Source organism: Lathyrus oleraceus, chromosome 6, assembly GCF_024323335.1.
Source record: "Lathyrus oleraceus cultivar Zhongwan6 chromosome 6, CAAS_Psat_ZW6_1.0, whole genome shotgun sequence".
Lineage (NCBI taxonomy): Eukaryota > Viridiplantae > Streptophyta > Magnoliopsida > Fabales > Fabaceae > Lathyrus > Lathyrus oleraceus.
In genome coordinates this window covers 416,885,274-416,909,906 of record NC_066584.1, presented here as the reverse complement: position 1 = coordinate 416,909,906, position 24,633 = coordinate 416,885,274, and the positions used below count along the sequence as shown (strand labels likewise).

The following is a 24,633-nucleotide window of genomic DNA, read 5'->3' as shown; positions in this document are numbered from 1 at the left end:
TCTTTATTCCTTCCCTTCCTTTTTGTTGTGAACATTGCTGATGTAAGTGGTGTGACCCGAAGTGGTCGAGTATTTGCTTCTACGACTCCTAAAATAATTGAAGATGCTTCAGTAGGGAAGCAAAATCATGTGGAAACTCATATTGTGCAGTCTGGCCAGTCAAGCAGTGTGAACCAGAAGTCTGATCAGGATGATATGCTGAAGTTGATTTAGAAAAGTGAATTCAATATGATGGATCAGTTATTGGATACCCCGTCCAAAATATTTGTCTTATGTTTTCTAATGAACTCAAAAGCTCATGGAGAGGCTTTACATAAGGTTTTAGATCAAGACTATATGGATCATGATGTAACAATTGGTCAGTTTGATGGCATTGTGTCCAACATTACTGCGTGTAACAATCTGAGCTTCAATGGTGAAGAATTGACCGAGCAAGGGAGGAATCATAATTTGGCTTTACACATTTCTAGGAACTGTCAAGAATATGCTCTGTCTAATGTGCTGGTTGGCGCTGGCTCTTCGCTGAATGTTATGCCAAAGTCTACTCTGTCCAAGCTCTCCTATTAGGGTGCTCCGATGAGGTTTAATGGGGTTGTTGTGAAGGCCTTTGATGGCTCGAAGAAGACTATGATTGGAGAGGTTGATCTTCCAAGGAAGATAGGTCTGTGCTTATTTCAAATTACATTTCAAGTGATGGATATCCATCCCGCCTATAGTTGTCTCCAGGGTTGTCCATGAATTCATGAAGCTAGAGCAATGACGTTAACTCTCCATCAGAAGTTGAAATTTATGAAGAATGGAAAGTTAGTGATTATGGGTGGCGAGCAGGCCATGTTGGTAAGTCATCTTTCTTCATTTTTGTATATTGATGATGATGAGTCAGTGGGAACTCTATTTCAAGCTCTTTATGTCGATGATAATATTGTTAAAAATAATGGGACATCCATGACTTCTTTGAAAGATGCCTAACAAGTTATGGAGAATGGTCAGTCTTCTAGATGGGGTTAAGTTGTTGAGCTTGCTGAGAACAAGAATATATCTGGTTTGGGCTTCTCGCCTGGTTCGACCCAGAGAGATTTAAGGTGTATCCAAGAAGTTTTTCACAGTGTTGGTTTCATCCACTCCAAAGATCAGTTTGCTGTTGCAATCCTGGAAGATGATCAAGAGCAAGAAGCGCCAAACTTTATAACTAACGAATTGATATGTAATAATTGGAATACTGTTGATGTTCCCTCTGTTATTCACTTGTCAAAATAACATATTTATGTTATTTTCAAAAATCCTTTCACTATGCCCAAGGTGAAAGTGAATCTATGTGGGATTTGTTTCAAATTTTATCATCATTAATAAATGCTATTTTTTAAATCCATATTATGTTTTCTCTTTTTGCTTTTTTCTGAAAAAATGGTAACATGAAAACCAAGATAATAATCACTTTTTATATCTGCATAACAATGTGCATTTATTTGTTCATATTCTAAAATCAAGCATAAAATCATTGTGCAAACTAATTTAAAACCGATTGAAAATAATGACTTTATGCCCTCTCCCAACTTTGAACTCCCTGTGTTTGAAATGGAAGAAGAGGATGTCGAAGATATTCTTGATGAGATTTTCCATTTGCTTGAGCACAAGAAGAAAACCATTCAGCCTCATAAAGAGCCACTAGAAGTGATTAATTTAGGTTCTGAAGAGAACAAGAAAGACGTCAAGATTGGGGAACTGCTTTATCTAGATGTTAAGAAGAGGATGATAGAGCTTCTTAGAGAATATGTGGATGTGTTTGCTTAGTCTAATCAAGATATGTCAGGTCTTGATACTAACACCGTGGAGCATAGATTACCATTGAAGCCATAATGTTTGCCAGTTAAATAGAAGTTGAGAAAAACTCACTGTGATATGGCTATTAAGATCAAAGAAGAGGTTCAGGAGTAGATAGATGTTGGTTTCCTTGTTACTTCTGAGTATCCTCAATGGGTGGCCAATATTATGACTGTTCCGAAAAAGGATGGTAAAGTTCAGATGTGTGTTAATTATAAAGACTTGAACAAAGCTAACCCAAAGGATGATTTTCCTCTTCCTCACATTTACATGTTGGTAGATGATACAACTAAGTTCAATGACTTATCCTTTATAAATGGTTTCTACGGTTATAATCAGATCAAGATGGCAACCGAGGACATGGAAAAGACAACAATTATTACAGCATAGGGAACATTCTAATATAGAGTGATGCCTTTCGGTTTAAAAAATGTTGGTGCAACGTACCAGAGAGCCATGGCTACTCTTTTCCATGACATGATACCCAAAGAGATAAAAGTCTATGTTGGTGATATGATTTCTAAGTCGAAGACTGAAGAAGATCATGTTGAGTATTTGTTGAAGTTGTTTCAGTGTTTGAGAAATTTTAAACTCCGCTTGAATCCTAAAAAATGAACTTTTAGTGTTCATTCGGGAAAGTTGTTGGGCTTCATTGTCAGTCAGAAGGGTATTGAAGTAGATCCTAATAAAGTCAGAGTTATTCAAGAGATGCCTACACCAAAGGCAAAAAAACAATTTAGAGGATTCCTCGTGCATTTGAATTATATCTCCAGGTTTATATCCCACATGAATGCCACATGTGGGCCAATCTTCAAGCTTCTTCATAAAGATCAAGTTTGTGTTTGGAAAGAGGACTACTAAAAAGCTTTTGACAACATCAAGGAGTCTATGCTTGAATCTCCTATCTTGTATCCTCCAGTGGAAGGAAGACCGTTGATTATGTACTTAACTGTGTTAGAAGAGTCCATGCCATCAACTATCTGAGTAAGAAGTTTATAGATTGTGAGTCTCGATACTCCATGCTTGAGAAGACTTGTTGTGCTTTAGCCTTGGCTACCAAACGTCTACGCCAGTATATGATTAATCATACCACTTGGTTGGTATCCAAAATGGATCCAATCAAGTATATTTTTGAAAAGTCTGCTTTGACTGGGAGGATTGCTCATTGGCAGATGCTATTGTATGAATATGATATGGAGTACCATACTCAGAAAATGATTAAAGGAAGTATTCTTGTAGATCATTTGGCTCACCATCCAATTGATGATTATCAATCCATCAGGTTTGATTCCCTGATGAAGATGTTATGTACTTAAAAGCTAAAGATTGTCATGAACCGTTGCCTGAAGAAGGATTAAATCCTGGATTCTGGTGGGGTTTAGTGTTTGATGAAGTTGTTAATGCTTATGGAAATGGAATTGGGCCAATCATCATTACTTCTCGGGGTTTTCATATCCCTCTCACTGCAAGATTAATGTTTGATTGTACGAATAATATGGAAGAGTATGGAGCTTGTATCATGGGTCTTGAAGAAGTTCTTGACTTGAGAGTTAAGATTCTTGATGTGTATAGAGATTCAGCCTTGGTGGTTTATCAGATTAAAGGATAATAGGAAAATCATCATCCTGGCTTGATTCCTTACAAAGATTATGCAAGAAGGTTATTGACTTTCTTCAATAAAGTTGAGTTTCTTTATATATCTCTGTAGCGGAAAATTCATGATCATCAAGTTATTGACAAGCTAGAAATCAATTAACAAGAGTCGCCACCGTGCTTTTATTGTTTCCAACGGAAAAGAGAAAAAGTACGAACAAAACCCAAATAATAAGAAGTTTTCAAATAAAAACAAATAAAAGTCAGAGGTCACAGGTAAGGGGGTTGGTTACACAGAGGGAAGGTGTTAGCACCCAAAGTGTCCTAGGTACTCCTAGGGAGCCCTTTTTGTGTGCATATGTATTTTGTACAAAGTGATGTTTACAAACAAATAGAATGGGGGGATGAGAAAAGAATTCATTAATTATATTTTTGTGTTTGACAAGACCTCCGGTCTTGTGCCTACGTACCAACATAAAAATGAGGGATCAAAACCTCGTAATTCGTGATACAAATTTCAAAATGAGTGTGTTAATTTTAACACAATTTAAGTTTGAAAGGCACAAAGGCCTAAAATGGTTTGAATGAGTTAGTTATTTTTTAGCTTTTTGAAAGTTTAAGTCAAGTATAGGTAAGTCTATTTTACAAGTTTGATTTAAGAAAATAAGTTTGAAAATGCAATGGCATAAGGCCAAAGTTTCTATCTTTTTTTGTAAAAGTGGTCAAAGTTTAGAATAAATGTAGTTCACACAAATAAGGCTTTTAAAAATGGAGGGAGAGATTTTGAAATTAAAGAAATGGGGAGAAGATGAAGAGACTACCCTATGCACAAAAATTAAAAGTTTAGAGTTGAAAACATCTGACCAAATGGGTAGCAATCCAATAGACAAGTATGTCAATAAAAACCCAAAATTCCCTTGGACTTTTAGAATTAAGCGACACACAGATGCACAATTATATTATCTTGAAGAGCAAGGCATCAAATATAGATGGCCTCATCCAAGCTTATCCATTCCATGATCTTCTTCAGAAATTGCCCATGTAACAGATGAATTCTACAAGTCACAGGTTCAAAATAACAGCTTCACAATGATCATGTTGCAGATGAATCTAGAGAGATCTTCAAAGATGTATCAGATGAAGTTCAAATTGCAAGCACTTGGTTCTTCAACAAGTTGGCATTGGCCAAGTCCTTTAGCTTAGGGAAGTTGCCTAGATTCTAGGCCCATTTGTCCAAGATCAAGCCAACAGTCCACTCAAAAGTTTTTTTGTGTTTGTATGATTATTATGTACATTAATGGTCAAAGACCACACAAACAAACAAAGTAACATAAAAAAAATATATCACACAATATGGTCCAAATAGACAAAGTTAAAATTACATTAACATAAACAATAAGAATGATATGTACAATGGCAAATGAAATAAAGTGCTAAAAGTAAATTGCATTAAAGTAAAAGCTTAAAATTTAAAGTCAATAGTTAGTAGGTTAGAGGTTAGTTTTGTTTTACTTTTGCTTTTGCTTTTGCTTTTGCTTTTCAAGACATTCTTTGGAGAACACTCAACCCACTTATCACAAGCATGGATCCTTGAACCAAAACATCTTCCAAAGTAAGGAAAGAAGGCCAAGTTTCCATACAATACCATGAAAGAGACGAGACTTACAATCTCACTAACTAGAATGCTTATGCCTTTTGTGTCACAAATTTAACGCTATGTTGAGCAATCGTAATTGGACTTATGTAGAAGTCACAACTATTTGAGGTCGGGCAATAGAATTTTGGTGTTAATGCATGTTAGAGACATAGTATAATGGATTATGCTCGTGAAACATACCACACACAAAAAAGAATATGCAAAAGGTGTGGTCTATTCTCATCCATACTCATGTCAATTTTTCAATCAACTAGCATTAAGACTTTGAGATGTCATAGGCCAAATGGAATGAATGAATTAAGAAGAGGAATGAGATGAAGTGGGAAGGGGATGAATGAGATCACAAATTGGTCAAAGGAGGACTTTTATTAAATTAATATCATTCATTCATTTTGGGAGATGGAATGTACATTCCATCAATCCCCTAAATCCAATGATATTAACTTGACAAAGTTAAATCAACCTTGACCAAAGCCCAACAACAATAAGCAAACTCAAACAAGTCAATACAAATTGTCAACAAAACTTAATTGATATTTATTCAATTAAAAATAATAAAATAATGCATTTAAATCAAATATGTTTTGTCCAATTCCTAAAATCTCATCAAAACACCAAAGAAATGACCATGAGATTTATCATAGGTCAAACAAGGTTAAAGGACCTTAGAGAAAAAAATTCATATTTTTTGGACATTTAAAAGTATTTTTAAACAATTAAAAACAAATGCAAAATAAATTAATTCATGAAAAATATTAATAATGATCCAAAAAATAATTTTAATTCAAAATATGAAAGAGAAAAATATTTGATTTTTTTGGGTGAAAGTCCCATATTTTTTGGATCAATATTGAATTTAATATGAATTATTGAAAAAAATGCAAATAAAACAAAAATTCAGAAAATAAAAAATACGTGGACCATCAGATATCCCTCATTAATTGAGGTGGCGGATCTGATGGTTCCTAGCGCGCGTTCCACATGTACTTAAGTCAACTGCGCTGCATGACCTAGAAAGCATGTCACAACCTCAACTTTCAACACTTGTAATTTCCACCTTAAGTCTCCTTTTGAGTTGGTTAATTTTTAATTCAACTCATTGCATTGAAGTGAACATTTGGCACAAAGAAAATCACGAAATGCACAAATGGATTCCATTTGGCCATAACTTCAAACATGGCATGTTGAACTATGTTTTTCCCGACATCCATAACTTGAAATTACAAGTCATTTTGCATCTTGGGACCACTTGCACATGTGCAACTTGTTTCTGATGCCAAAATGTGTGCAAACAAACACATAATGACTGGTTTCAAGTGCCAATTCACGCATTTCATGTCTCATTTTACACGCTTTGCAAACCATCCAAAGTTTGACCTAATTCACAAGAATTGGCCTCCATATCTCATTTCCTATAAATAGAGGAAATTTTTGCCTTCATTTGATAGCTTTGATAGCCAAAGAAACTATGAAACCGTTTGATCCCAATACCTCCAAAAGCCAGTTAACTATTTATTTGATTCAAGCTCTTTTAGCTTTGAATCTTCACCCAGAATCACTCATCGACACCTTCTGAAGCTGACTGAAGCATTGCCTTGGCTTGAAACTCCTTGGAACCAGACTTCCAAATCCACTATTGTTGACCTTCAAAGGTTCAACTAGAAAGGTAGATACGAGTTAAATTCTTGAGCAAACAAGTTACCACTCTCTTCATCTTATTCCACTGATCAAAAGCCCTCTTCTTCCATTAATTTATCTTCCATATTCGTTATTTAATTTTGCTTTGAACACTTAGAGTTCATTGTGTTCTTGAGCAAAATTCTCCCCGCTCAGAGCCAATCAATGACTCTGATTTAGGGAGACATGAATGATGATGTGTTGTGAAGCTAACTTCATGCTTGGGTGTTGCTAAAAACACGAATTCATGATTTGCAGAAGTCGAGCTGAAGGTTGAAGATGAAGTGAACCTGCGCACATTTTGGTGCCAGGATTCAAATCAGACCAATCATAACGTGCCAACGTGTTTTTCTGAATCTTTTGACTATTGGCTCCATTTTCCTTTTATTTTCTATTTTATTTTATTTTATTTTTTCCCATTTAATTTCTCATTCATTTTTAATTCATTTTGATCAATTATTTTACACAAAGTCTTTAAAAATACTTTGCACCACATACATTTTTCACTTAACTTTTAAAATAATTTTTGTATTCTTATTTTCATTTTCTTTTAATTTCCTTTTGTAATTTAGTTTTTAACCATTTTCAAAAGTTTTTCGATCCAACTTTTGATATTTTTTCATGTGCAATATTTGGGACTTTGTGTTATTTTTGTAACCATTTTTAAATACTTTTTTGTTTGATTTCTGATGCAATTGATATTTTGACTTGAGTTGTTGATTTGGTTGATCAATGCTTCTACATTTCAAGTCATCCATACATGGACTTGAGGTTGATTCAATCTTCTTTGATTCAAACATGTTGATAAATGATCATTTGATCATTTTTGACACTTTGAATAAATGATATGTTATCCCTTATTGAGTCATATGTTTGGGTCCCTTGATTTGATTGATAGTGGATCCTAAGTCAAACACTTGAGTTGGCTCTCACTTTGACGTTGTTCATCTACTTTCTTATTTTACTTTGACCATTGTGTTACACGTTTTAGGAGATTAACTTGTGTTAATTCTCTAACATGTCTGACACATAAATTGTTATTGCCCGATCTCAGATAGGTATGGCTTCTACATAGGCCTACTTACGATTGTTCAACATAGCACTAAATTGTCCCAACATAATCCATTAACCATTAACCATTGACTTTATTTTATTGTCATTTAATTCTTGTCATTTAATATAAGTCATTTACTTTTATACCTTTACTTTATGAAATTTACTTTTATGTCTCATTATTCATCATCTCACTTCATACATTATTCATCTTGTCTTATTCATCTGCTGCTTCTTATATTGTGTTTAATCTGCTTGACAATCTCAATGAATTAAAACATGATAAAATGAATTAACTTGATCCTTAAGACCTAATCTTTACTTTGAGTGATGATGTCCATACTTTGAACTTTAGACTTAGGACTTTGGACCTTTGTTTAATCTGGAATGACCTTGGCCACTTTGACCTATTGTTGAACTATTGAACTCTTGACATTGTCATCTTATTTATGGTTCATTTAACTTATGCCTCTGCTTATCACATTCATATGTTTAGGTTAGCACACCTTAACACACACATGGCTTAATCTTGGGCTACCTAACAATGAGACCTAGGCTTAGTAATAATTTGCATCCACATGGTTTTCTCCTGGGCTACCTAAACATGAGACCATATGTTAGTCTTTGTATGATCATGCATTATGTTCCATTCATATAATTCCCTCTAATTTAGCTTAATAAAATTCTATTTGATCAACTGAATCTCCTGACTTTGCATATTTTCCCTTTGTATTTGCCAAGTGACCATAAGTCTCTTGGCCACTTGATATGACATGCCTCTTATACTTTAGAGCTTCAACCTCTCAACAAGTACAAGATCTCAAGCACCAGTCAAGGCATTATCCATATGCCTCATCCCCACAAAGCATTCATGAGAACCTTCTTCAATAACTTGTCAGACATTAACAAGGATTGCATGCCATGAGCCTTAAGCAATAGAGAAAGGGTGAGAGGGAGCATTCCTATCCTCATTCTGAATATTTTGGATATGGGACAAATGACCCAATTTCTCAGAGTATTCACATTTATTCATAGACTTTAGTGCAATTCAAGTCAATTTACTATCAAGTCTGCAGTTATCCCTTTGGTTCCTCTTTTCTCAACTTTCTGGTTTAAACACCGCAACTCTGGGTTGATACCTTCATTATTATACACCCCTTTATTGGTTTAAACACCATTTTCCTTTGGTTTAAACACCATAACTATGGGTTGACACCTTCATGGTTATACACCTCTTTCTTGGTTTAAACACCACTTTCATTTGGTTTAAATATCACAACATTGGGTTGACACCTTTATGGAAACAAAAAGTGGAAAAAAAAGTGAGCTTCTTTTTCAAATGAAAAGGAAAAATATGTTTTTACTGAAACCCTGCTGTAGCGGTGTATTCGTTACCATTAGAGATATTGACTAAATCCAAGGTAAATCATACAAGTCGAGTCGCCACCGCACTTCTATTTATCCAAAGGAATGGTTAGAAAGCGAACAAAAACCTAAAAGTTTTATCGAATCAAAAACTAGTAAAAATGTCAGAGATCTGGGTAAGGGGGTTGGTTATGCAATGGGAAGGTATTAGGCACCCAAAGCATCCTAGGTACTCCTAGGGAGCCCTTTTCACATTTGTTGCAAATGTTGTTGCTTTTTTTGTGAAAATTTATTTGTGCAAACATGATTGAAGGGATGAGAAAAGCGTGTATGTTTATCTAATGTATTACTTACTAAAAGAAGGGTCAAAAGAAAATGACTCGCACGGATGTCGCATCCACTGCATATGTATCCCATCTGAATCTGAGAATCAGAGTCTTCGTAACTCGGCTACCTATGGGTTAAAGAGGAGTGTGCTCGCTAAGACATCGCGTCTTATGCCTACGTATCTCATCTGGGATGAAAATCAGAGTAAAACGTAGTTCGACCACCTATGGGGTAAGGGTTGTGTTTTGGGGTGAACGACATTACTACGCAATCTACCGGATGCTCGACCTTTGGAGACTTACTCGCCTGTAGTAGAAGGAGATAACGTGTTCTTAGGAGAAGAAAAATCAATGAGTTTGGGGTGTTTAGGGATGCTCATGCAAAAAGGCAGTCCTAGATAAAGGAACCGCGCTACCTTAAATGACATGCCACGAGAGGCTATACGAAACCTAAGAAATCGGTAACATGCGGGAAAAGTAAAGGGATCGAGAGATCTACCGTACGGATAAAGATCCGAAGTAACAACAATTAGATAAATAAAAAACCCAAAGACTATTCCAAGTTAAACACCATCAAAGAAAGTGAGTCAGTACAAGTAATCGGAATAAACCTCCAGGTGGTATCCCACAAATAAAGTGGAACACCAAGCAAGCTATCCCTGCAAGAGTATGTGAACCCTCACAAAAACTCAACAAACAGGTTAGAGTAATATGACGGAATTAGGAGAAAACAATGCCATAACAAACACAAAACATGTTAGAGCAAACAGGAAAAAACAACTACTGTCGCGATGGCTGCTGCATCGCCTAGCGAAAGCTTAACGAAGCTTCGCTGCAGGCTCGCCTAGCGAAGGTGCTAGCGAGCGCCTGCGGGTTCTGGATTTCCCATTGATAACAGTACGATTTTAGGGACTCCAAACCCTATGGCATCCATCTCAGAAATTAAGTGATCAAAACATTCAAGGTATTCTTTACACATTCATGCATATCTAAACCCGTGGGCAAAAACTGAACGATACCTCACACATTCAGAGTATTCAAATTAAAAGCATAGAGTAATGGGGATAAGGGCAAACCTGATTGGAGAGACCGATGAAATTGAATGGCACAGTTGGGTTTGCAAAGCACTCTTAGGGTTTATATGAGAGGTAATTGGTTCTTTGTCGATGAGTTCCCTTCAGTCTCTGGAGGTTGCTCTGAACTCTGTTAGCTCTTCTCTCACTATTTTTTTCCCTACCAGGGTAATAGGAATAAAATTGCCTTTTGTTTCACTGAAACTCTGAATTTATAACCTGATTTTTGTGGACCTGTGGGCTCAAATGAGAGAGGCCCAAGTCCAAAAAATTTATGTTATATTTTATTTATTTATTTATTTTTATTTATTTATTTTTATTTTTATTTTCGTTTTTCTTTTTATTTTCTTTTATTTTTTTAAACACGTGGGCTTCGCCTAGCGAGCATGACAGTTCAAGAAATTCCTCTGAGCGTAGGTGATTCTGGTGGCTTTTCTTGGGACTCGCTAGGAGATCCATTCTGCTCGCCTAGCGAGCATGACAACTCATGAACAAACTTTTGCTCCTTCAAGATTAACGTTTTGACTGACGAATAGACCCCATTTGAACCTGTTGGAAGTATCTCAAGCCATTCCCTTGTGTTGACTGATCATCTAAATAGAACCCACAAAGTGTCTTAGATGATACTCAAGCTTCAAACAAAAGATGTTAGTGACACATTTTTGTGCTTTTGGTTAGTAAACAAAAGTAAGAGAAACAATGATGTATAATTCAAGCATGCTTGGTGATCTCAAACCAATCACAAGGAGTCCCACCCAAAGGCAAAGGGAACCAAGATGCTAAAGATCCTTGAGGCAATGCAAATGCAATGTTATGATGTCATGAGGGATCTTAGGGTCAAAATTGGGGTCTTACAGATGCCCCTATTTAAGGTCATTCTAGCCGGAGATGTGAAGGTTAAAATCTTCGTCTCGACGGGGTAGAATGGGCTTAAATAATAACAAAGAGACGAATTTTGGTCCCTAAGAGACCTCATGATGCAAATGTAGGTATGAAAAATGGTAGCACTCTGTGGAGATATGTGTCCACAAAAGCAAAGGAATCAGAAGCCACTGATAATCCATATGAGCAATTCACTCCATGGGACCAAGACCCTGGGGACTCTCCTGGGGATAGAAAAGGGATAAAAATGCGCGAGCAGGTCACGACTCAAAGCACGGGGAACAGAATTCCAAAGGGAAAAGATCCAATGAAAAGACTCGAGCTGACTCGAAGATGCATGTATTGGGGAATATGCCAATACAGCAAAAAACTATCCACAGCGGATACTTCGGATAAAATCCGGATGAAAATAATCCACTAAGGGACTTCGCTGGGGATGTCCACAAGGACACTCCTGGGGAAGCAGCGGGACAAGGTATTACCGGTTACTGGGTAATAAGCTCAAGGAGACATGTGATCTGAACGCCAGGTATGAGGGTGAGAGATACAACATGCTCAGGAAGAGATGAATATCCAAGACCGGTATAAGGGTGAGAGATATCAAAACTTCAAAACGTCTAAGGAAAGCCTAAAAGGTATACTTTAACTCAGTGATTCTGTCTCCACAGGGGACAAAACGTCATAATAGGTGACCAACCAAGGCGTGAATTGGGGAATATTCCCAAGACACTCATCATCCACAAGAGGGCTAAAAGCAAACTCGATTACAGGATGGATATTCGACTCCACAAAGGGGACGCGAATCTTACTCAACTAGGGAAGAACAAAAGGCTTCAGACCCGAGAGTTCATGAGATATACTATCTATTACCGTCAGAACATAGATAATATACTCGCATGGACGATTATCCACAACCGGTTACTGGGTTAATAAAGGATAAATTGACTGAAAAGAAAAGGCATCGGGATACCGAAACTAGGTATATAATGATGACCAATTCAGGGGAGAAACAATCGTTACCAACAACAACAAGGTAGACGAGATATGACCCGCTGGGGATAAATTGCGTAATCAGGGCAATTATCCAAGCAGATAAGGGAATATCATCACCGAATATTGGATGAATATAACTGTCACCAATTAAAGATGAGCAAAAAAACGTTACTCTGCAAAAAGGGAAGAAATATGGTTTACAACTACAGGTATGAGGGTAGAGAACCACAGACTCCGTCGGGGATAATAATTACTAATTATTGAGCAATTATTCATTTACCACGGGGAAAATAGGAAAAGAGTCTCAAAAGACCGATCTAGGATCAAACTAGAGAGGCCCAACAAATCAAGACTTGTCCGGTGAGGATATAACTCAATGGGGAAACCCATCCCAATATATGTGTTGGGAAGGAACAAAAACAATCAACATCCACGAGGATATAACCCGGTGGGAAATATGGAAGAAAGGATAGACGCTTTCTGCCTATGGGGCTGACTCTATATGGAGAGATCAGACACACACATCTGCTTGGGGAAATATATCACCAAATAGCAGGAGACAACAAACAACGATATATGGCAAAGAATGCAACATGAATATTTGAATGTTATAATTATGCATGTATATGCGTGGTTTATGTATGATGTATGCTGACAAACAAACATATCTAACACAACCAGGTCCAGGAATCAACCACCCGATACTACATCTCAAGAGAGAAAGCCAAGTTCACCGGAGAGTATCCAATCTGCTGGGGATCAGAGATACCAGGAAGCAAAGAACTCTGTAGGGGATGAATCATCAATCATTCCAGCTGGGGACGAGAGTTATCACAGACAAGGTCCACCACACCAACAACTCTAATGGGGAATTTATCCGAGGAGATAAAGGATTTATCGGGATCAACCACCAAATACCGCTCTTGCCCAAAGAGATCCAAGCTGCTGAGGAAGAAAGATTGCTACTCTGCCGAAGGGAAGAGAGGTGACTCTCAACAAGAAATCCACTTGGTAGGATAAACCACAAAAGGTTCCGGAGGGAGGAGATACAGTCATGCTAGGAATATGGACAAAAATCTTACCCTGTAGGGGATCGTACCACCCTTGGGAGAGCACTGAGGATCTCCTAAGTATCCTTTCGTCATTGTGAATGTTCACTTTGTTTAAAAACAAATTATAAAAAATTTGATCGTTTAAAGCAGTGATATTTTCTTAATAAAAACATGCAAAACATTTGTTGAATAGAAACAGATAAGAGTGCCAATAATTGGATAAAAGGCTCAAATTTATTTGATAGAATGGTAGTCTGTGAATGGCAAGACTCCATAGATCTTTACAAATTTGAAATTGGTGATATATATTGGAAAAGGGCTACATTGAACATAATGACCATTTCTCCACCAATTCTGAATCCGATGGATTTGAAGCTTTGGTTGATAATGAGTAAGAATCTCTGACGGACGACAGTTGTAGAACAAAGTCTTGTCAGGATGCAGTTACTTGCCAAATCCCTAATTTTTGCCTAGATTGCCCCAGGATGAGGTACTCAATCTAGCGGGATACATATATCATTATTATATATTTTTTTGTGTCTCTAACTTTTGCCTGGATCGCCCTTTCGGGTTTTCAATCCACCGAGACGCTCATTTTTGCCTAAGCCGCCCTTTCGGGTTTTCAACTTAGTGAGCTATTCAGTTTTCAACAGGACGAGTGAAATCCTCCCCATCCATAGTTGTAAGTATCAAAGCACCGCCTGAAAAGGCTCTCTTAACAACATACGGACCCTCATAATTTGGAGTCCACTTGCCCCTGGAATCGGGCGCGAAAGACAAGACTTTCTTGAGCACAAGGTCACCTTCTCGGAACACACGAGGCTTGACCTTCTTATCAAAAGCTTTCTTCATCCTTTGCTGATATAACTGACCGTGGCACATAGCCGTCAATCTCTTCTCCTCTATCAAATTCAACTGGTCATAACGACTTTGAACCCATTCAACATCAGTCAACTTGGCCTCCATCAAGACTCTCATTGATGGGATCTCCACCTCTACTGGGAGTACAGCCTCCATGCCATAAACAAGAGAGAAAGGGGTTGCCCCTGTTGAAGTGCGGACAGACGTACGATATCCATGTAAAGCAAATGGCAACATCTCATGCCAATCTTTGTACGTAACAACCATCTTCTGGATAATCCTCTTGATATTCTTATTAGCAGCTTCAGCAGCCCCATTCATCTTGGGTCTATAAGGAGAAGAGTTATGATGCGCGATCTTGAACTCACTACACATTTCTTTCATCATCTTGTTATTCAAGTTAGATCCATTATCAGTAATGATCTTATCTGGCACACCATATCGGCATATGAGTTAATTCTTGATAAACTTCACGACTACCTGCCTGGTCACATTTGCATATGACGCCGCTTAAACCCACTTGGTGAAGTAATCAATTGCTACGAGAATAAATCTGTGTCCATTGGACGCTTTTGGCTCTATCATGCCAATCATGTCAATTCCCCACATGGAGAAAGGCCATGGTGATGAGATCACATTCAAAAGTGTCGGGGGAATATGAATCTTATCAGCATAAATCTGACACTTGTGGCATTTCTTCACAAATTTGCAGTAGTCAGACTCCATTGTCAGCCAATAGTAGCCTGCTCTCAACATCTTTCTAGCCATGACATGTCCATTGGAATGAGTACCAAATGAACCCTCATGGACCTCAGTCATCAACAGGTCTGCTTCGTGTCTATCCAATAGTAGCCTGCTCTCAACATCTTTCCGCCTACTCTGTTCTTAATTAGGCGGCTGGACCGACAGTAGCTTATATCCATAAAGAGGGGAGGTAAAGATTCTAAAGTTTGGAGTCGGTCCCCTAGGTTTAAGCTAAGTGCTATGGTGGTGATTAATCCACCAATAACAAAAGGTTGACGGCCTCTAGCACATAAGGTGCGGATATGATGAAATAGGAAGGAGGCGGCGTTTACCTTAGTATTCGGTTCGAAGACGCATTCGAGGAAGAATAATTCCTTTGCGTTGACCTTGCTGTTGTTCAGTCTTCCAAAAACTGTGTTTTGCAGGATGCGGATAAAGTACCAGATAGTTGGGTTATGTATATGGGAAACAAGGAGCTCTTCCCAGTTGTTGGCATCTACACCGGATATTTTCCTAAAGAGGTCGAAAGCGGCAACTGTGTTCCAGTTTGAGTTTGGAGGGATTCTGGGGTAGACTTGACCTTCGATGGGGAACTGTAGCATGGTACTCAATTGGTTTTGGGATAGGGAGTACTCGGTGTTGAACATGCGGAAGGTTGCGGTACCGGTTAAGTACTCGTCTTCACCGGTGGGAGTGTTGTACGCGTATGAACTTAAAAATTCTAAGGTTAGGGACGGGTAGGTAGGTTGATTATGCGTGCATAGAAAGGTTAAATCAGCAAGACGGAGCATCCATTCTATACCTTGAAGTAATCCTAATTCTTGTAAACAAGTTAAATCAGGATACCTGGTAGAGGTGACACCTCGTTGTTGGAAACGCTCGAACTGCTCCCTTTGATAATTATCATCTTCGGATCGGAAGATGATATTTCCGAAAGCTTGGTTGCCCGCCATATCGATAAGTGGTTTGAAAGAGGTAATTAGGGGAGAAGGGAAATGAAATTGATTTTAGAGAGTGGTTTGTGGTGTATGAAGAAAAGTATGGTGGGTATTTATAGGGAAAAAAATTGGAAGTTGGAAAGGGAGTGGTGGAAAAGTAAATAAATGTGGGTAAATGTGAATAAATGGGGAAGGTAAAAAGGTGAAGTGGTGTAACGGTCGTCTCCCAACGGTTAGTAACGTTAACATGGTCAGACGGTGTCACGCTCGTGACAGGGGCGTGACGGGCGTCACAGGCACTTGGCGTGACGTCCGTGATAGATTGTCTGACGCTCATCACACAGTCATTCTGGCATGGTTACTGCTTGCGTTTTTCATAATAATTATAGTAATTTATTTATTTTTTTTTGTTTTGCTTTGCTTCAGATTATTTTACTCTGCTATTTAAATTTCCCCTGCATGCTATTCTACTTTGTATAATAGTGCATAAATATATTTTTTCTTTAATAAGTTATGTAGGCAGCAACAGTAGAGAGCATTATTGATAGATATTGCATAATTCATAATAAAATAGAATAAATCAATAACTTCATAAAATAATCATAATGTAACATTGAAAAAAAAAACAAAAATGCAAAAGAGAAACAAATACGAACATAATTTGAAATAACATTAATGAATAATCTAACTAAAACTAAATAACTAAGAAAAACGACTTCTATCCATCTGCATGATCTCTGGCCGGAGGAACAAAGGAGTTAACACGATATTGCAACTCGTGAAACTGATTTGTCATACTGTTCATGTATCCCAGAAATTCGTGTCTCATGTTAGCGAACTCTTCTCTGAGGGCGTCTTGTTCTGACATCAAAGCTTTAATGGCAGTGTTATAATCAGTTCCGGGCATATGATGTCTAAGGTCGGGTATTGCCGATTCTTCGGTCTGAACAGGTTGAGGAGGAGGATCAATATCATAATAACCAGATGGTGTCTGAGGGTCTGATTCAGCATAAGGAATCTGGTCATCACAAATTTCATAGTCCTGGATGGATTCAGTGGATCTAGCAGGAGAGGGGGTTTCGTTCAGATTGTAGAGCCAGTTATTGCGGTTATGAACACTAGTCCTAGGATTGGGCATGGTGAATAGGCAAAGAACTTGGTTATTAATTATAAGCTCAAACTCGTCAGATCCTAGGTTTGCTATAAACATAGTGTTGAAGAGGAAGGGTATACTCATAATAGTAATGCCACAAAAAGGGCTTAAGTTAAGCATAGGCTGACGTAATCCGATAGCATTACCAATCATGGTTATCAAACCGCCTATTCGAATTGGTGCTCGTTCATCTTAGATAAGGTGGTCTAAATTTGCCAACATAAAAGTGGCACCGTTTACTAGACGGTTCTGGGAAGCACAAAATATGATGAAGAGTTCATCACGTGAAACTGTGGTACTGTTTGGCTTCTTCCCAAATAAGGTGTGGGTCAGGATCTTATGGAAATAACGAAAGGCCGGGTTATGTATGTTTCCAGAGAGAAACTCATGTTCCTCGGGATCGTCATTTCCAGTCAAGCTTCCCCAAAAGTGTTCAAGTTCTCTATATTCAAAAAGTTCTTCTTGGCTCACTGTGAATGTGTCAAAGGAGGTAGGGAAACCTAAAAGGTTGGTAAAGTCTTGAATATTAAATTGTTACTCCATGTTAAACATTCTGAACTGGATGAAACCTCTGCTTATTCCTTTCCCATGGCTGGGTAGATAGATCAGGGAACTAAGGAATTCTAGTGTTAGTCTCCGGTAGGTGACGAAATGTCTACGGATAGGAGAGGTTTCCCACCTTATCTGACTCAGCAAATACAGGACACTTTCTCTTAGTTCAAGGGCAGTCATTGCCCAGTCATCAGCATACATGCTAGGTAGTATCTCTCTCGTGGCTAGTTCCTCAAAATTTTGTTTCTGAGCTTTTCCTCTGAATTTGATACCCATACGATCGATTTGTCCCATCAGGTTAATGTTAGCTAGAGAAAAGAAAAACAAGAGTTTTAGTCAGGATTTGGCCAAATGCCGAAAGAAGAAGAGAAAAGTTTTTTAATAAATTAAAATAAATTAAGAATGAACACTAAACAAAATTTAAAAGAATAATTAAGGAAGAAATAAAAAAAAATATTTGTGGGTTGTCTCCCACTAAGCGCTTTGTTTAATGTCGCAAGCTCGACATAAAAACTACCAATTATAATCTATAAGTTCTGGAGGCATTTCGTCTAAGTGCAAGACTTGCGAATCTTCATTGTTTTCTGCATAGTGATAATGTTTTAGACGTTGCCCGTTTACGGTAAATGGTTCCATAGATTTGCCTTTAATTTCTACCGCTCCACTGGGAAAAACATTGGTGATTTGAAAAGGACCTGACCATCTAGATCGTAGTTTTCCCGGGAATAACTTTAGCCTAGAGTTAAATAAAAGGACTGTATCGCCTTGTTTGAAGATTTTCCTTGATATGCGCTTGTCATGCCATTGTTTTGTTCTTTCTTTGTAGATTCTGGCATTTTCGTAAGCGTCTCTTCTGAGTTCCTCTAATTCGCTTATATCAAGGATTCTCTTTTCGTCGGCGGCCTTATAGTTTAAATTTAGATTTTTAATAGCCCAATAGGCTTTATGTTCTAATTCTACCGGGAGGTGGCAGGATTTTCCATAAATGAGCTTATGGGGTTGTCCCTATGGGAGTTTTGTAAGCAGTTCGGTAAGCCCATAAAGCTTCTGGTAATTTCAATGACCAGTCTTTCCTTGAAGTGGCGACTGTTTTCTCTAGTATCTGTTTGATTTCTCTGTTAGACACTTCCACTTGCCCACTGGTTTGAGGGTGGTAAGGTGTCGCTACTCTATGTCTTACGCCATACTTAAGCAGTAGTTTTTCGAGTACCTTGGATATGAAATGCGATCCACCATCACTGACTACTATTCTTGGGACACCAAACCTTGGAAATATTATATTCTTAAAGAGTCTAGTTACTACTCGTGTGTCGTTTGTTGGAGAAGCTATAGCTTCAATCCATTTTGATACGTAGTCAACTGCCACGAGTATGTATTTGTTACCGAAAGAGGATGGAAAAGGTCCCATGAAGTCTATTCCCCACACGTCGAAAATCTCTACTTCCAAAACGCCCTTTTGTGGCATCTCGTCACGTCTAGATATGTTTCCTGTGCGTTGACATCTGTCACATTTCTTAATAGCTGCATGTACATCCTTCCATATATTTGGCCAATAGAAACCGGCTTGTAGGATTTTAGAGCAGGTCTTGGATGTACTTGCATGTCCACCATAAGGAACGGAGTGACAGTGTTGGATTATATTTTCTACCTCTTCTTCGGGTATACACCGACGGAAAATACCATCGGGGCCTCTTTTAAAAAGTAAGGGGTCATCCCAATAATAATGTTTTATGTCATAGAAGAATCGTTTCTTCTGCTGGTAGGATAAGGTAGGTGGAACTATTCCGGCAGCTAAATAATTGACGAGGTCAGCGTACCACGGTGTAACAGATATAGCTAAGGTGGTTTCTACCTGTTTATCAGCGTTATTTTCTTCCAAAGTAGCTATAAGCTTATCGTACGAGAAATCATCGTTAATTGATGTTCTTTCCGGTTCAAGGTTCTCAAGTCTCGAGAGGTGATCTGCTACTACATTTTCAGTTCCTTTCTTGTCTTTGATTTCCAAATCGAACTCTTGTAGCAACAGGATCCACCTTAGGAGTTTAGGTTTATCATCCTTTTTTGTTAAGAGGTATTTGATAGCAGCGTGGTCAGTGTAGATGATTATTTTGGCTCCGACCAAGTAAGAACGAAATTTATCTAGCGCAAACACTACTGCTAGAAGTTCTTTCTCGGTTGTGGCGTAATTCATTTGTGCTTCATCTAGAGTTCTACTTGCGTAATATATAAGGTGAAGCTTTTTATCCCTTCGTTGATCTAAAACAGCACCTACAGTGTAATCACTGGCATCACACATTATTTCGAATGGTTCATTCCAATCTGGTGTCTGCATTATGGGCGCGGAGATCAGTGCTTGTTTAAGCGTTTGAAATGCTTCTAAACATTTATTGTCGAATATGAATTCAGCATCCTTCATTAATAGCCCGGTTAAAGGTTTAGTTATTTTAGAGAAGTCTTTAATGAATCGTCGGTAAAAACCGACATGTCCTAAGAAGCTTCGTACTTCTCTCACAGTTTTCGGGGGTTGAAGGTTTTCGATTACCTCTATTTTGGCTTTGTCTACTTCAATTCCTCTGTTCGAGATGATGTGTCCTAAAACAATTCCTTCTTGTACCATAAAGTGACATTTTTCCCAATTAAGTACTAGGTTTACTTTTACACATCGCTCTAGAACTCTTTCTAGGTTTTCAAGGCATTCTTCAAAGCTTTGTCCGCATACGGAAAAGTCATCCATAAATACTTCCATGATGTTTTCTAGAAAATCGGTGAATATTGCCATCATGCACCTTTGGAAGGTTGCGGGAGCATTACACAAGCCAAACGACATTCGTCTATAAGCGAAGGTACCAAAAGGACACGTGAACGTTGTCTTTTCTTGGTCATCAGGGTGAATTGGTATTTGAAAGAAGCCTGAGTAACCGTCTAGATAGCAGAAATGAGAATGTTTTGCTAATCGTTCTAACATCTAGTCAATGAATGGTAAAGGGAAATGATCTTTTCGGGTTGCTTTGTTTAGTTTCCTATAGTCAATGCATATTCTCCATCCCGATTCGATTCGTTTGGTTATAGTTTCTCCTTTTTCATTTTCAATGACTGTTACACCTCCTTTCTTTGGTACTACGTGTACAAGACTAACCCATTTGCTATCAGATATAGGATATATGATACCTGCCTCTAATAACTTGGTTATTTCCTTCTTCACTACCTCACTCAGGATCAGGTTTAGTCTTCTCTGGTGTTCCCTAGAAGTTTTACAGTCTTCTTCTAGCATGATGCGGTGCATACAAATAGAAGGACTTATTCCTTTAAGATCGGTGATGTTGTATCCTAGTGCGGTTGGATATTTTCTTAAGATATGCAGGAGTTTTTCTGTTTCGAGTCTTCCTAGGTCAGCATTAACTATCACTGGTCGTTCAAGTTCTAAGTCTAGGAATTAATATCTCAGATTTTTGGGAAGTGTTTTCAGGTCTAGGGTTGGTTTCTTAAGGCATTGCGTAGGGTCCGGTGTTATTGCTAAACATTGGTTAAGTTTGTCTTCTACAAGATAGTCAGATGATTTGTCTTTTTCTAACTCCGTTTCTTTTATGCATTCATCGATGATATCCATGAAGTAACATGTATCTTCTATTGCAGGTGCTTTCAAAAATTGGGAAAGAATGAACTCAATTTTCTCTTCTCCTACTTCGAAAGTGAGTCGTCCTCGTTTTACGTCTATGATTGCACCGGCCGTTGCTAAGAATGGTCTTCCCAGTATAATGGGTGTAACTTCATCTTCTCTAATATCCATAATTATAAAATCAGTTGGAATGTAGAATTGACCTATGCGCACTGGAATGTTTTCAAGAATTCCTACAGGATATCTAACGGAACGATCTGCTAGTTACACAGACATTTTAGTTGGTCTTAATTCTCCCATTTCAAGTCTCTTGCATATGGATAAAGGCATAACACTAATACCGGCTCCTAAATCGCATAAGGCTTTGTCAATGACAAATTTTCCTATGTGACAGGGTATAGAGAAACTACCTGGGTCTTTAAGTTTAGGAGGCATATTCTGGATTATAGCGCTACATTCAGCGGTGAGTGTAACGGTTTCGCTATCTTCAAGTTTCCTTTTATTAGAAAGAATTTCTTTTAAGAACTTGGCATATGAGGGCATCTGCGTAATAGCTTCTGTAAACGGAATTGTGACATTTAATTGTTTTAGTAGGTCAATAAATTTTTTGAATTGACCCGCATCTTTGGTTTTAATAAGCCTTTGAGGGTAAGGGATAGGTGGTTTATAAGGTGGTGGAGGTACATAAGGTTCCTTCTTTTCTACGGTTTCCTTATTACTCTCTTCCTTTTCCTTAGGTTCACTTTCCTCCTCAGTTGACTTTTTAGAGTTTTGGTTTTCTATCCTTGGGTCAGACGGTCCTTCCACTTCCGTTCCACTTCTCAGTATAATTGCATGAGCGTGGCTTCTTGGGTTAGGTTGGGGTTGGCCAGGAAATATACCAGTTGGGGCAGCAGTAGGCGCTTGTTGTTGAGCTACTTGTGATATTTGCGTTTCCAGCATTTTGTTATGGGTAGCCAAGGCATCTACTTTACTTACTAGTTGTTTAATTTGTTCGCCAGTGTGTACATTCTGGTTTAAGAAATCTTTATTGGTTTGCTGTTGAGAAGCTATAAAGTTTTCCATCATGATTTCCAAGTTGGATTTCCTAGGGGCGTTATTGTTAGGTGTAGATGGGATCGGCTTTTGATATCCTGGAGGTATAGCTGGGGCTTGATTTGGAGATTGTCCAGGTGCGTATAAAGCATTATTACTCTTATATGAAAAATTGGGATGATTCTTCCAATTTGAGTTATAGGTATGCGAGTAGGGGCTTCCTTGAGCATAGCTTACTTGCTCCGCTTGGATTCCTGTTAGGAGTTGACAATCTGCAGGAGTGTGACCTTGGATTCCACAGACTTCGCAATTCTGAGTTATGGCAACCACAGTGGCTGGAGGTGATACATTTAAACTTTCAATTTTCTGGACCAGAGCATCCACTTTTGCATTAATATGATCAAGGTTACTTATCTCGTACATGCCAGTTTTCGTTTGAGGTTTTTCTACCATTGTTCGTTCGCTTCCCCACTGATAGTGGTTTTGAGCCATGCTTTCGATAAGTTGGTAAGCATCAGCATAAGGTTTGTTCATTAGTGCACCACCTGCGGCGACGTCTATTGTTAACCTCGTGTTGTACAGGAGACCATTATAGAAGGTATGAATTACTAACCAGTCTTCTAAACCATGGTGTGGATAAAGTCTCATCATGTCTTTGTATCTTTCTCATGCTTCGAAGAGAGACTCGTTATCTTTCTGTTTAAATCCATTTATCTGGGCTCTTAACATAGCTGTTTTGCTCGGCGGAAAATATCGGGCAAGAAAAACTTTCTTCAACTCGTTCCATGTGGTGACTGAGTTGGAAGGAAGAGATTGAAGCCATCTTCTAGCGCTATCTCTTAACGAGAAAGGAAAAAGACGAAGTCGAATTGCCTCTGAAGTGACACCGTTAGCTTTAACAGTATCAGCGTATTGGACAAATACGGATAAATGAAGGTTTGGATCCTCGGTAGGATTTCCAGAGAATTGGTTCTGTTGCACTGCCTACAACAGTGAAGGTTTAAGTTCAAAGTTGTTTGCTTCGATTGCGGGTGGAGCAATACTCGAATGCGGCTCATCTTGCGATGGAGCGGCGTAATCTCGAAGAGCACGAGTTGGTTCTGCCATCTCGGGTATCGGCGAAGGAAGAAGATTTTTGAGATCAGGAAGTTCGACAGAAGGGAGATTGTTTGCATCACGATATTCCCGAATTCGTCGTAAGACTCGGAGATATAGTTCGATATCGTTGATTCGTAAGTAGAACGGCTCGCCTTGTGAGCGATTGTGTGGCATACAAATCAACGAAAGAAAGAAAAGAAAAGGAAAATAAGCCTTAGTCTCTACAGCGTAACAGAAGAGTTACGATATCGACTAAATAAAAGTCCCCGGCAACGGCGCCAAAAACTTGATCGCGACTTTATGAGTCGAATTTGGGGTACAAACTGCAAGTGCACAGTTCTATCGCGTAGTTTTAAAAGATATCGATCCCACAGGGACTTATGAATCGATATACCGTTTTCTAAGGTTACTTCGTAAAGCTAAGGCGGGTAATACTTTGATTGTTTGGGGAAAAGTTAAAACTAAAAATAGGATCTAAATTAAAAATCAACTAAATGGATATCGGTATGTAGTTCGTCGTAATTAGGGAATCAATTCTTCGTTGGTTTCTTGGTTTTAAAATAAATCTTTTCAGTTGACACTATTGATTAAAAGTCTTATCTCAAACTCTCGCTCTGTTGAATGAACTATGATTTTATATTAACGTAGCTGTCACTTATTAGTTAAGTCAAAAACCACTTTTTGAAAACAATAGAATCCGTAGAAACTCTTTTTAAGAAAACACTAATCGTTTAAACACCCTTGTCTCAAACTCTCGCTCTGTTGACTTAGGTTATATAATTAAATTCAAATGCTTAACTCTCGTCCTCACATTCAACCTTTAAAAATAATTTTTGAAAAAGATTAGAATTTAATTAACTCTAGAAATTGCTCTCGCCCTGATCTAGAATTAATGTCCAATTAACACTGTCCAGTCAAAAACTCAAACTCTCGTTCTATTGATTTTAACTTCTTTATGTCTTTTACTTTCGTACAAAAACCTTGTTATTAAACCTGTAAATTGAGATCGTGAAAAGAGTGATTTTAATTTTAAACTTAATTAAACCAACTTAGTTTTGATTCCTTCATTCCGCTTACTTTACATACCGATACCTAAATAAATTAGCCAGACATACTAAACAGATCTAAATAATCAGCATGCATA

General features: G+C 38.0%; 1 non-coding gene across 1 annotated transcript; it reads left to right on the top strand.

Annotated features, from left to right (window-relative positions):
- Positions 1 to 23,013: 23,013 nt before the first annotated feature.
- On the top strand, positions 23,014 to 23,120 carry LOC127099151 (small nucleolar RNA R71). Its single transcript, XR_007793694.1, has one exon. It is a non-coding gene; the product is annotated as a small nucleolar RNA R71 (small nucleolar RNA).
- Positions 23,121 to 24,633: the final 1,513 nt, after the last annotated feature.